Source organism: Callospermophilus lateralis, chromosome 1 (assembly GCF_048772815.1).
Source record: "Callospermophilus lateralis isolate mCalLat2 chromosome 1, mCalLat2.hap1, whole genome shotgun sequence".
In the NCBI taxonomy this organism is placed as follows: Eukaryota; Metazoa; Chordata; class Mammalia; order Rodentia; family Sciuridae; genus Callospermophilus; species Callospermophilus lateralis.
Genome location: NC_135305.1, coordinates 200,670,110 through 200,685,358, shown reverse-complemented (window position 1 = coordinate 200,685,358; position 15,249 = coordinate 200,670,110). Strand labels below are relative to the sequence as shown.

Genomic DNA, 15,249 nt, shown 5'->3' with positions numbered 1-15,249 from the left:
TTCATTTTCACTGCTGGATTTCACTATGCAAATATATCACAATTGAGGCCTTCTGCTCTTGATGGGCATTTGAGCTCGTCCTCCCCACGCCCTTATTTGAAACGCGTGGGGACATTTTTGTTCTTATGAGTGAAAAATAGATTCTACCCAGTCAGTATTGTTAAACTCTCAAGTTTTGTCATCAAATCAGTGTAAAAATCTTATGGATTTGCTTTCCCCTCATTGTTAAAGAGGTTGAGCATCTCTTTTTATGATTGCAGGTCACATGAACTTCCTCTTCTTGAAATGCCTGTTCATGGCTCTTGCCCATTTTACTATCATCATCATCTTATTGATTTGTGGAGGTTCTTGACATAGGCTGATCTCCATCCTTTTTAGTTTGTGTGTATACAAATATCTTCTCCCAGTTGTGGCTTGTTTTTTTTTTTTTCTACTTTTAAGATTTTCCTTTTTAAGTAGTGGGATTCATTTTTAAATTTTATTGTTAGCATAAAATAGCATGTCCGGATTCAGAAAATCCTTCCACATCCAAAAGCCAGAAAAACATTCCTCTGTATTTTCTATTGAAAGTATTCATCTTGAAACTTAAGTCCTTAATAGAACTGGAAATTTTATGACATGAGAATCCAATTTTAATTGTTTTTATTTTATTTTAATTATTTATATCTATCATTCCACTTTTTCTGTTTCATATGTTGAAACTTTGCCAAGATATATTTCTGGGCTTTCCATTTAGCTGTTCCTCAGTTAATACCACATTGTCTGTAATTAATATAACTATAACAAATTTGTACAATTTTGATAATGATGGTAAATAATTCCTCTTTAACATTCTTTAGCATTCTCTTAGGTATTAATACACTTTCTTTTTTCCATATAAATTTTAGAAACATCTTGCCAAATGATTTTTTGAAAAATACTATTTGGGTTTTTAAGATTTATTTTTTACATTTTGAGTTTGACTAGAGTTTTAGTGAATCTGTAGATTAATAGAGGGAAAAATTAACAACTTTTATTTATGACAATCAGCTATCTTTTATTTTTCTTCCTTATCACATTCCTGTAGGTTTAATTTTATACTCAGGTCTTGAACATATTTTAAGTCATTTTTTAAAAAATTGTAGTAAAATGTACACAGCATAAAATTGACCACTCATTTATTGATTGGGTTATTTTTTGTTGTTGTTGTTGTTTGGTGTTAAGGTTTTTGAGTGCTTTATATATCCTGGAGATTAGCGCTCTAACTGATGTGCTTGTGGTAAAGATTTGCTCCTATTCTGTAGGCACTCTATTCACCTCACTGATTGTTTCTTTTGCTGAGAAGAAGCTTTTTAGTTTGAATCCACCCAATTTATTGATTCTTGGTTTTAATTCTTGTGTTATAGGAGTCTTATTAAGGAAATTGGGGCCTAATTCGACATGATGGAGACTTGGGCCTACTTTTTCTTCCATTAGGTTCAGGGTCTCTGGTTTAATTCCTATGTCCTTGATCCACTTTGAGTTGAATTTTGTGCATGGTGAAAAATAGAGGTTTAATTTCATTGTGTTACATGTGAATTTCCAGTTTTCCCAGCACCATTTATTGAAGAGGCTATCTTTTCTCCAATATAGATTTTTGGTGCCTTTGTGTAATATGAGATAACTGTAATTATGTGGATTTGTCTCTGTATCCTCTCTTCTGTACCATTGGTTTACAGGTCTATTTTGGTGCCAATACCATGCTGTTTTTGTTACTCTTGCTCTGTAGTATAGTTTAACGTCTGGTATTGTGATGCGCCTCCTGCTTCACTCTTCTTGCTAAGAATTGTTGGTAGGCTTCAGATGGTGTCCTCTATTTTCTTGCTTAAAATTGATCTGTTTAAATTGTGTATATCATCCGATTTAGTTTGGGCATATCATATGCCTCTAGAAATTTGCTGATGCCTTTGATATTTTCTATTTTATTGGAATATAAATTTTCAAAATAATTTCTAATTATCTTCTGTATTTCTTTAGTGTATATTGTGATATTTCCTTTTTCATCATGTGTATGTTAGTAATTTGAGTTTTCTGTCTCCTCTTTGTTTATCAATTTTATTTATTTTTTCAAAGAACCAACTTTTTCTTTTGTCATTTTTTTCAATTGTTTCTTTTGTTTTGATTTCATCTCTGATTTTAATTATTTCCTGTCTTCTGCTGCTTTTGGGTTGATTTGTTCTTCTTTTTCTAGGGCTTTGAGATGTAATGTTAGGTCATTTATTTGTTGACTTTTTCTTCTTTAAAGGAATGAACTCCATAAAATGAAATTTCCTCTTAATATTGCCTTCATAGTGTCCCAGAGATTTCGATGTGTTGTATCAGTGTTCTCATTTACCTCTAAGAATTTTTAATCTCCTCCTTCATGTCTTTTGCAACCCACTGTTCATTAAATAGCATATTATTTAGTTGCCAGCTGTTGGAGTAGCTTTTATTTTTTATTTTATCCTTGATTTCTAATTTCATTCCATTGTGGTCTGATAGAACATAGGGTAGTATTTCTACTTTTTTATATTTACTAAGAATTGCTTTGTGGCATAATATATGGTCTATTTTAGAGAAGGATCCATGTGCTCCTGAAAAGAAAGTATATTCATTTGTTGATGGACAATGTATTCTATATATGTCAGTTAAGTCTAAATTATTGATTGTATTATTGAGTTTTATAGTTTCTTTGTTTAACATTTGTTTGGAAAATTATCCAGTGATTAAAGAGGTGATTTAAAGTCACCCAGAATTATTGTGTTGTGGTCTATTTGACTCTTGACCTTGAGAAGAGTTTGATGAACATAGATGCTCCATTGTTTGGGGCATATATATTTATAACTGTCATGTATTGTTGATGTATATTTCCCTTAATCAGTATGAAATGTCCATCTTTATCCCTTTTGATTAACTTTGGCTTGAAGTCTACTTTATTTGATGTGAGGATGGAAACTCCGGCTTGTATATGCAGAACATGTGAATAGTATATTTTATCCCAACCTTTCACCTTCAGTCTGTGGATATCTTTTCCTATGAGATGAGACTCTTGAAAGCAGAATATTTTGGGTCTTTTTTTTTATTTTTAAAGAGAGAGTGGAGAGAGAGAGAGAGAGAGAAATTTTTAGTATTTATTTTTTAGTTTTTGGTGGACACAACATCTTTGTTTGTATGTGGTGCTGAGGATCGAACCCGGGCCGCACGCATGCCAGGCGAGCGCGCTACCACTTGAGCCACATCCCCAGCCCTGGGTCTTTTTTTTTTAAAAAGTCCAATATACCAGTCTGTCTTTTGATTTTTGAGATTAGGCTATTAACATTTAGGGTTATTATTGAGACATAATTTGTATTTCTGGTAATTTTTGAATTTAACTTGTCTTGGTTTCTCCTTTGGTTGGCTTTTATTTTATTATAGTTTTTTTCTTTGCAGATTTTCATTGTTATTTTTCATTTCCTCCTTGTGGGGTATTTTGCTAAGAATGTTCTATAATGCAGGCTTTTTTGCGGTAAATTCTTTTAGCTTTTGTTTATCATGGAAGGTTTTTATTTCATCATCAAATCTGAAGCTTAATTTTGATGGATATAAGATTCTTGGTTGGCATCCATTATCTTTCAGAGCTTGGAATATGTTGTTCCAGGATCTCCTGGCGTTGAGGGTCTGGGTTGAAAAATCTGCTGAGATCTGAATTGGTCTTCCCTTATAAGTAATATGATTTTTCTCTCTTGTGGCCTTGTATCTTGGCATAGATCTGATGTAATTGTGTACATTTGGTGTCCTGTAGGCCTCCTATATTTGATTTTCTAATTCATTCTTCATGCTTGGGAAATTTTGTGATATTATTTCATTGAAGAGATTGTGCCCTCCTTTGGTTTGAATCTCTGAACCTTCCTCTATCCCAGTAAATCTTAAATTTGGTCTTTTGATGGAATCCCATAATTCTCAGATATTCTGTTCATGGTTTCTTACCATCTTCACTGTGAGGTCAACTTTATTTTCAAGATTGTATATTTTGGGGCTGGGGTTGTGACTCAGTGGTAGAGTTTTGCCTAGCACATGCAAGGCCCTGGGTTAAATACTCAGCACCACATAAAAAATAAATAAACAAACAAGATCCCTTGCAAGAAGAAATCATAATGGAAATTTTTAAAAATTTGAAAATGAGTAATAATACAATTACCACATGTCAACTACAACTGAAAAATCAATATTAAAAAAAGATTGTATATTTTGTCTTCATTGTCTGAGGCCCTATCTTCTAAGTGATAGTGTATTTCTGGTAATTTTTTGTTTATTTTATTTAACTTGACTGAGTTTCTCCTTTGGTTTTTTAACTTGATCTAGTCTGTTGGTGATGCTTTCTATTGAGTTTTTTATTTGGCTTATTGTTTCTTTCATTTCAAGGATTTCTGTGTTTTTTTTTCCCAGAATTTCTCTTTCTTGAAGTAATCTCTTGCTGCCTGTATTTGCTCTCTTATCTTTTTGTTGGTGTGATCTATGGTCGCCTGTATCTATTCTCTTATTTCTTCATTGGAGTGATCGATTTTTGCCTGTATCTGCTCACTTAGGTCATTCTTTAATTCCCAGATCATTTTAGTTATGTATATTCTGAACTCCTTCTCTGACATTTCATCTACTGCACTATCTATGGATTCTATGGTTGTAGTATCTTGGGTTTGTTTGGGGCACTTTCCTTCCTTGTTTTTTCATGATGTCTATGTGTCTTCCTCTCTTGCAGTGTAGATCCAAGGTGTTACAGATTCTGCCCTATTATCTTATAGTGTCCCTACAGGTTACCAAGACCTCACCTTTAAGGGGGAGATCAATATTACAGCATTCAATGTACCCAACATGCAGCTATAGATCCGTTAGCTTCTATTTTTACATTTATAGTTTTGTAGCTACAATCAGAAATGATGAATTTGGTTATCTTCTACCATATAGTCAACAGATTTGCATAATGGTTTACAGTTTCTATGGTAGAAGGGGTCTGGGGGGTTGACTGAGATGTTTATGAATAGGATGTGAGGATAAAGAGGTATTAGATTATGTGATTAGTGAGAGGGTAGTCATAAGAAGTTGGCTGTTAGTAGGAGAAACAAGAGACAGGCAACCCCGTGCAAGACTCCCTGTTACCTTAGCATCAGGATAATTATTATTACAAGATAACCTCTGGTGCAGCCAGGCCCACAGGGACCTTTGGTGATGTCTTACCAGGTCCTTATTGTTGTCCCTTGATAGAAGTGGCAATATCCCATTTTTTTACATATCGGCAGCCTCAAGCCTATGTGTACCCTAATGTTGGGCTGTAGAGCCACGCTTTGGTGAATAAGGAACACCAGCGTGGGGTGGGCCTCTCCGTGCAGTCACAGGACATGTTTCTCTCCTGGTCGCCAGACCATGCAGACTTTCTATTTCTTTAAGCCTTATAGAATCTAACAATCTGTTTTGATTAATTTTGTTTTAGGAATTCAATTTGCCTAAGTTTTCATATGTCTTAGCATAAAGTTAATATTAGTATTCAGTTAATATTTTAAATTTTGCTGTATTTGGATATTCTTTTTTGCATATATAGAAGACTCACTTGTACCTTTTTTTTTTTAATATAACTTTAGAGGTTTGTCTATTTTATGAATTTATTGAAGAACCAAGAATAGGACCTTTTTGATCCTCTTATTATATATTTTTTTCAATTTCCTTTATTTTTGTCTTAACTTTATTATCTCCTTTACTTAGTTTGAATTTATTCTTTTGTTGTTTTTTAATTTCTGTGATGGATGGTTTAGTTGAGCAGTTTTCAGGCTTTCTGGTTTCCTATCAAAAGCAGTGAAAGCTATAAATTTTTCACAAAGTGCCACTTTTTATTACCATTCACAACTTTTGATATGTGGAAATTATATTATTACTCATTTTCAATTTTTTAAAATTTCCACTATGATTCCTTCTTGCAAGGGATCTACAAGGTTTTTTTTTCTTAAAATATATAGAGATATCTATATCTATATTTCATGTCCATGGACTGAACTACTCCTCTTGTTAAAATGGTGATTCTTCCCTGCTGACCTATAGATTCTCTACAGTCCCAATCAAAAGCACAGCAAGTTGTTCTATAGATAACAAACTGGTCCTAAATTTCACATAGTAAATCAAAAGACCTAGGAAAGCCAACTTAATAAGGAACAACCAAGTTAAATGACTCAAAATTACCTGATGTCAAGACTTACTATTATAAAGCCACCACAGTCAAGATTGCATACACAGATTGAGAGTACATACACAGATTTCTGGGACAGAATGGACCCATGCAAGTATAGTCCACCAGTCTTTGACAAGACACAAAAGTGATCCAATAAAGAAAGGGCAGTCATTTCAATAAATGGTAGTGGGATAATTGGAAGTATCTATGTAAAAATATTAACATAGATAGATGTTATGGTAGTGGAATAATTGTGGAAGTACCTGTGTAAAAATATTAACATAGATAGAGATTTTATAGTTTGTTATAAAAATTAACTAAAATTGAATCAGAAAGCTAAATGTAAAACAAAATATAAAACTTTGAGAAGAAAACATAGCAGAAAATATAGATGAACTTGAGTTCCACAATGAGATTTTATCTTTTAATTTTTAAAAAATATTTTTTAGTTGTACATGGACTCAGTATCTTTATTTTCTTTATTTACTTTTATGTGGTGCTGAGGATCCAACCCAGTGCCTCATACATGGGAGGCAAGCACTTTACTTCTGAGCCACACCCCAGCCCCAACACAATGGGGTTTTAGGAAATAACACCACCAAAGACAGAATTAAAGAAAATGTAGATAATTTAGGCTTTATTAAAGTTAAAAACTTCTGCTCTGCAAAAGACACTGTTAGAAGAATGAAAATGCAGGTCACAGGCTGGGAGAAAATCTTTGGGAAACATTCCTGATAAAGGACTTATATAAAAATGTACAAAGACTTCAAAACTCAAATTTAAAAATAGGCAAAAGATCTGAAGAGATAAGCCATCAAAGCAGTTTACAGATGGTAAATAAGCATATGAAAAGACAGTCAACATTATTTGTCACTAGGGAATGCAATTTACTACACAATAAGATACCACCACACATCTCTTAGAACGGATTTTAATCCACTAAATGGACCATACCAGTTTCTGGTCAGGATCCAGAGCAACATGAATGCTTATTCACTGCTGGTACAAATGCAAAGTGGTACAGACAGTTTGGAAGACAGTTGGCAGTTTCTTAACGAAGTTAAACATACTCTTGCCATATGATCCAGCATTCATGAGATATTCACCCAACTGCTTTGAAAATTTATGTCCACACAAGTTTTTGTATTTGTACAGCTTTAGTCACAATTGCCAAACAGTGGAAGCAACCAAGATGTTCTTCAATAGAGATGAAAGGGTGAGAAAACTCTGTGGTACATGGATATGAAAGAGGAGTTTTCAGTGATTTTCTAAAAGTGCTATTAAGCCACAAAAAACATGAATAAACCTTAAATGCATATCACTAAATGAAAGAAGTCAGTCTGCAAGGACTGACTGACATTGTGGAAAAGGCAAAATATGCAGTAAAACTTAAGTAATTGGCAGGGGTTTGAGAAGGGGAGAGGAGTTGAAGGCAGCACAAGGGGTTTGCTACAAAAGGATCCTACAAAAATATCACAAGGGCTGTGATCCTTTTGTAGGATATTTTTTTGGGGTACTGGGGATTAAATCCAGGGACACTTAACCACTGAACCACATCCCCAACCCATTTTATTTTTTATTTAGAGACAGGGCTTGCTAAGTTACTTAGGGCCTTGCTAAGTTGCTGAGGCTGGCTTTGAATTCGTGATCCTCCTGCTTCAGCCTCCTGAGTTGCTGCTGTATGATAGTTTAATGGTAGATATATCACCCTTTGCATTTGCAAAGCCCAAAGGGTAAAACTTTTTGTTTGTTTGTTCTTTTTACTTATATATGGCAGTAGAATCAATTTTGATATATTCATACAAGCATGGAATATACGTTATTCTAATCAGGATCCCAGTCTTGTGGATATACCAATGTTGAGATTCACTGGTGTATTCATATATGTACACAGGAAAGTTACGTTAGATTCATTCCATTATCTTCCTATTCCTATCCCCCATCCCTTACCTTCATTCCCCTTTGTTTAACCCTCTGAACTTCTATTACCCCCACCCCCCAGGGTGAACCTTAATGTATACAAATTTTTACAAAAATCATTGAGGAGGTGGGGAAACCCTAGGATGGAGCTGCAGATTGTGACAAATGAATCTTAACTGTATTTCAAAAGTATAAAAAATACATACAAATTTTAAATCAAGCTCTCTTAAACTGTTTTTGACTTCTAATTTAATTGCACTGTTTCAGAAGACAGGTCTATATATACTTTGAAATTTGTTGAAGCTTGTTTTATTGCCTACTACATAATAAAGTTTTGTAAATGCTCCAAATAACCTGAGGAAAAAATTGTTTTCTCTAGTTATTAGATGAAGAATTTTATAAATGACTATTAGGGTAAGGCTTTCCAATAATGTTATTCAATCTATATGTTTGCTAAATATTTGTATATTTGACCTCTTGAAAGAGATGCATTAAAATCTCTCATTTTTATATTGGAACTGTGTTTCTCCTTTTCTACTTATTACTGTATGAAGTATTTGAAGACATTTATTAGGCCAGATATTTTAAAAATTAACAGTCTTGGTGTATTGAACATTTATCTTTAGGTAGTGAATCTCTCTACTACAAATGATGCTATATCTTGATGTTTATTTTGTTTGCTAGTAAAAGAGGTACATCAGCTGACTTTTGATTCATGTTTGCCTAATATAATTTTTTTCCATCCTTTTACTCCCTGCCTTTTCATGACCTTGTTTTTAAGTGTGTCTTCTTACAGGGTGACCAAATTGTTATCCACATCACAACACTTTTGAGAGGGAAAGCAGCAAGATGGATGACAATACCAGCCCAAGAAGGATACACAGAGTAAGTTCTATGGAAACTGGGAAAAACTAGCCATGATTTAAAAAAAAAACAAAAAAACAAAAAAAACACTGACTTAATTTTTTTTGCTCTTTTATTTTTTTACTTGATTAACATTTTTAATGAACTCATAGCAATTGCACCTATTTATGAGTTGCAGTGTGGCACTTCAGTACATGTATACAATGTGTAATGATTAGATCAGGGTAATGGACATAGCCATCACCTTAGACATATATCATTTCTTTGTACTAGGAACATTCAAAATTTTCTCTATCAGGTATCTTGAAATATTCAATTAATTGTCAGCAACTAAAGTGCTCCTGCTATGCTGTAGAACAATATATGCTATTCTCCTATCCATCCTCTTTGCACTTCTCTCTCCCCACCTGTCCGAGCTCTGGTAACTACTGCTCAGTTCTCTACTTGTTCGAGATCAACTTTGCCTTGAGCTAAAATGAGAACATGAACTGTTTGTCTTTCAGTGCCTGACTTATTTCACCTAATGTAATGTCCTTCAGTTCTACCTATGTCATTGCAACTGATGGAATTTTGTTCTTTTTTGGCTGAATAATATTCCATAGCGATACTCAATGGAACACACATATACTGCATTTTGTTTATCCATTTATTCATTGGTGGACACTGGTCTGATTCCATATCTCAGCTCTTGAGTATAGTGCTGCCATAAACCTGGCAGTGCAGCTGTCTCTTGTCTCTTTGGCATACTGATTTCATTTCCTCTGGGTACATACCCAGTAGTAAATTGTATGCGGTTCTGTTTTTAGTTTTCTGAGGAACTGCATACTGTAATAATTTTTCACAATGGCTGTAATAATTTGCTTTCCTACCAGCAGTGTAGAAGAGTTCCCCTTTCTTGCATCCTCATTGACTTGTAATTTTCCTTTTTTATCTTTTGATTATAGGCATTAACTGGAGTGAGGCATACGTCATTATGGTTTTGATTTGCATTTCCATGATGAAGTGTGTGATGTGGAATGTTTTTTCATATACTTTCGGCCATATGTTTTCTTTCAGATCATTAGCCCATTTTTAATTGGACTAATATTTTGTTCTTGTTGTTGTTGTTGAATGTTTTTAGTTCTTTATATATTCTGGATAATAGCCCCTTAACAGATAAATCTTTTGCAGGCTTTTCTCCCATTCTGTGAGTTTTCTCTTCACTCTGCTGAGTATTTTTTTTTTTTTTTTTGCTATGCAGAAGATTCATTAGTTTGATATGATCTAATTTGTCCATTTTTAAATTTTGTTACCCGTGCAATTTGGGGCTTTATCTAAAAAATATACATATATTTTTCCAGACCGATGTCTTAAAGCATTTCCTTTAGTAATTTCATAGTTCAGCTCATACATTTAGATTTTTTTTATTAGTTTTGAGTTGATTTTTTGTATAAGGGAGACATAGAGGTCGATTTTCATCTGCATTAGATATTCATATTCCCCAGCCCCATTTAGAGTATCTTCTTTCCAATAGATGTATTGCTGCCTTTATTGAAAATTAGGTGGTGGTAAATCCATGAATTTATTTTTTGTCTTCTCTATAATATATCTATTTTTATGCCATTAACATTGCTATTTTGGTCAGTGTGGCTTTGTAGTATATTTTGAAGTCAGATATTATAATAACTCCAGCTTGTTCCTCTGCTCAAGATTGCTTTGACTATTCCATGTCTTATATGGTTCCATATGAATTTTCTTTTTCTATGAAGAATGTCATCAATATTTTGATAGGAATTACATTGAATCTGCAGATCACTTTGAGTACTATGGATGTTTTAACAATATTCTCTTTTTTAACTTTTATTGTTTTTTAATTCTTTTCATTTTTGCATCCTCGATGTTAGCAGAGATCCTGTTGTTAAACAAACATTGGTCAGATAAAAAAAAAGTGGAAAAATTAGGCTCATTTGAGTCATACTTCTCTATGATAAATCTCCTAGTTCAACATATGGATCTAAATAAAACCTTGCCTAGGGGTAGGGAGGAGGAGTGGTAAAGGAAGGTTCTGGGAAGGAGATTGAGGAGATTGGGTAACCCATGTTGTGTGAATGTATGATTAGGGCATAATGAATCCCATTATGTATAATTATAATGCACCACTAAAAAAATTTTTAATAAATCTTGCTTAGATTCTGACCTATAACAAGGTCAGGCACAGTATGATTTCACATAGGCTAACATAGGCCTTAAAGGGGAGCAAGTTCCAGTTCAGTGAAGAGAAAGAATCCACTAGGTGTCTCATCAGGAGATTCAGCATTGAGGGGGTATTCCACCCAATGAGCCTGGTCAGACAGGACATGCCCCCCCATACCCCAGTTTCTATTGAAGCTAAGTATGGGTGCCCATATCCCCATCACTCAATTTGAAGTCAAAAACCTGAAAGTTCTCAATAGTGCATTCTGATGTCACAGACTTGGAAATTCATTTCTCTAGATCTATAACTAGATCAGAACCTGGGCCAAGGAATTTTTTTTTTTTTTTGCTTGCAGCAATCACTTTAATATTGGGGTCTTCCAGTAGTGACCTGGAAGACTTCTGGTTTGGCCCATGGTCTATCTGGAGAGCCCATGGAGCTATAGGGTATGGCAGTGTTGCCCTTGGAGTGATAATGCTGGATCAGTTTCTCCTGGGTGAGGTATGGGTGACACTCGACCTGATTAGTCAGTGGTTTATATTTGAGTCCAGGCTTGTTCAAGATTATTTCCATCTGGAAGTGGTTGAAGTTGGAGACACAGAGGGATTCCACCAACCCCTCATCGACCAGCTCTTCCATGACCTCCCAGGAATCCTAGAATGTTACTTTACTGATAAGGTTGTTGCCTTTATCATCTTTGGGGAGTAAGTCTTTCCCAGACTGAAATCCCTGGGGCCAGTAAGTAAGATAGATACCCAGATAGTCCAGTTTCAGAGCCTGTGGGGGCTCTTCTAATAGGTTTCCTTCAGAAGGTTTCTCTCAAAGAAGGTACACCACAACTTGCTAACAATAAAGAAGTCCTCCTGTGTCACCAGCTTCTCTTGGATCTTCTTCTGGATGGCCTCTCCCACCTCATTTTCATAGAATAGGTACAGTCTATGTGGCAATATCCTGCATCAATGACCACCTTCTTTGACTCTGCCTGGGGGAGACTTCCAGGAACCCAGACTCAAAACGGACATCTTGGCTTTAGTGTTGAGCCTCACAAAGGTGGCCATGGTAGATGTAGAAATGGTTCTCAGAGAGCCGATAGATGTCTAGTGTTAACAGTATTCTTCTAATGTGTGAAAATTGGACATCTTTCCATTTTTTTGTATGTCCTCTTCAATTTCTTTTATCAATATTTTGTGATTTTCATTTTAGAGATCATTCATTTCCTTTATTAATTCATTCTTGTGTATTTTATTTTACTGTATTTTTGAAGATAATGTAAATGGAATCACATCAGTTTCTTTCTCAACTTCATAATTGTTGTATAAAAGTGCTACTTATTTTTGTAGGTTGCTTTTGTATCCTGTGACCTTACTGAACTTGTTTTATAGGTTCTAACAGTATTTTTGGCGGAGTCTTTAGGTTTTTCTCTATATAATATCATGTCTTGTGCAAACAGGGATTATTTGACATCCTCCTTTTCTATTTGGATGCCTCTTGTTTCCTTCTCTTTTCCTATTGCTGTGGCTAAGACTTCTAATGCTATATTAAGTAAGAGTGGTGAAAGTGAGCACCCTGGGCTTGCTCCTGATTTTAGAGGAAATATTTTCAGTTTTTCCCCATTCAGTATGCTATAGGCTGTGGGATTGCCATATATAGGCTTTATTATGCTGAAATACATTCCTTCTATATCTAATTTTTGAAGATTTTTATTATGAAAGAATATTAAATTTTATTAAGTGCTTTATCTGCAACTGATGAGATGATCATACAATTTTTATCCTTCATTTTGTTTATTACATTTACTAATTTGCATATGTTGAATCATCCTTGTATCTCTGGGAGAAATTCCACTTGGTCATGGTGTATATTCTTTTTCATGTGCTGTTGGATTTGATTTGCTAGTGTTTTGTTTAAAATTTTGCATCTATATTCATTGGGGATATTACTAGAAGTTAGCTTTTCTTGTCTTGTTTAGGTATCAGTGTTAAACCCCGATGCAAAGAAAAGACCGCCGACTCCAATTTTAAATCAAATTAAAGCAAGCTTGTATTGGTGTACACTAGAGCTAGCCAGGACTGTCTTTCCTGAAAACCCTGGGCTAGAGATCAGTATCGTAGCTCTTTAGGAACACAGTTTTATAGAACAAAAAGTTGCAAAAGGGGAGTGTCTTGAGAATTTACAGGATTTTGACAAGCATAATACAAAGGCAGATAGTAGGTTAATGATCTATATGGCTTAACATTTAAAGGTACGGAATAAATTTAGATCCCAACATCAGAATTTATATGAGGCACCACTGAGGTTTCAAAGAGGATTTTTATTGGTCAGGGGGAACCAGGACTTATTATTTTCTGTATTCTTGATAACTGCCATTATGACTGGCTTAAGATGAAATCTTAGAGTAGTTTCATTTGCATTTCTCTAATTACTAGTGATATTGAGCATTTTTTTCATATATTTGTTGATCAAATGTATATCTCCTTCTGAGAAGTGTCTGCTCAGCTCCTTAGCCCATTTGTTGACTGGATTGTTTGTTTTTTGTTAAGTTTTTTGAGTTTTTATATATCCTGGAGATTAGTGCTCTAACATGCATGTGGCAAAAATTTGCTTCAAAAATATAGGCTCTCTGTTCACTTTGTTTATTGTTTCTTTGCTGAGAAGAAGCTTTTTAGTTTTAGTCCATCCCATTTATTAATTCTTGATTTTATTTCGTGTACTTTAGGAGTCTTGTTAAGGAAGTCAGGGCCTACTCTGACATGATAGAGATTTGGGCCTACTTTTTCATCTATTAGGCGCAGGGTGTCTGGTTAATTCCTATGTCCTTGATCCACTTTAGTTTTGAGCATGGTGAGAGATAGGGGTTTATTTTCATTTTGCTGTATATGGATTTCCAGTTCTCCTGGCACCATTTGTTGAAGAGGCTATCTTTTCTCCGATGTATGTTTTTGGCACCTTTGTCTGGTAAGAGATAACTGTATTTATGTGTGTTTGTCTCTGTGTCTTCTATTCTGTACCATTAGTCTACATATCTAATTTGGTGCCAATACCATGCTGTTTTTGTTACTAAAGATTTGTAGTATAGTTTAAGGCCTGGTATTATGATGCCTCCTGCTTCATTATTCTTGCTAAGGATTGCAAGAATTGGTTATTCTAGATCTGTTACTTTTCCAAATGAATTTCATGATTTCTTTTTCTATTTCTATAAGAAATGGTGATGGGATTTTAATTGGAATCACATTGAATCTGTATAGTGCTTTGTGGGGTAGTATGGCTATTTTGACGATATTAATTTTGCCTATCCAAGAGCGTAGGAGATCTTTCCAACTTCTAATGTCGTCTTCAATTTCTTTCTTTAGAGTTCTATAGTTTTTCACATAGAGGTCTTTCACTTCTTTTGTTGACTCCTGAGTATTTTATTTCATTTTTTTGAGGCTATTGTGGATTTCCAGTTTTATTCCATTGTGCTCAGAGAAGAGCATGTGTTATGTGTTATGATTACATTTTTTTTTAATTTGCTGTCATGTTTTTGTGTCCTAACATGTCATCTATCCTGGAGAATATTCCTTGTACTAATGAGAATAAAGTGTATTCTGCAGCTGTTGATTGAAATGTTATCTAAATGTTTGTTAGGTCCATTTGGCCTACAGTTTAACTCTGATATTTCTTTGTTGATTTTTTTGTCTTGGTGATCTGTCAATGGATGAAAGTGGGTGTTGTAGTCACCTTATTGTATTAGTCTATCTCTCCTTTTAGATCTAATATTGTTTGTGTTATGTAATTGGATGCTCCAGTATTGAGTACATATATACATATAATTATTTCTTCCTGACCAATTGATCACTTTATCATTATATAGTAACTTTCTTTGCCTTTTTTATAGTTTTTGAATTAAAGTATAGCTGTTCCTTCCAATTTTTAATTTTCATTTACATGGAATATCTTTTTCTATTTCTTCATTTCAGCCTCTATGCATTTTTACTGGTGAATTTTCTTCTAGGCAGCATATCACTGGATCTCATTTTTTTTAAAAAAACATATTCAGTCAGTCTCTATCTTTTTGTTTTGTTTAGTTTTGTTTTGGGCAGTGCTAGGAATGGAACCGGGGTCT

The 15,249-nt window shown here is 34.2% G+C and overlaps 1 pseudogene; it reads right to left on the bottom strand.

Moving 5' to 3' along the window:
- Window positions 1-11,199: 11,199 nt before the first annotated feature.
- Window positions 11,200-12,205, bottom strand: LOC143399644 (aldo-keto reductase family 1 member B10 pseudogene; annotated as a pseudogene).
- Between the last annotated feature and the right edge of the window lie 3,044 nt (window positions 12,206-15,249).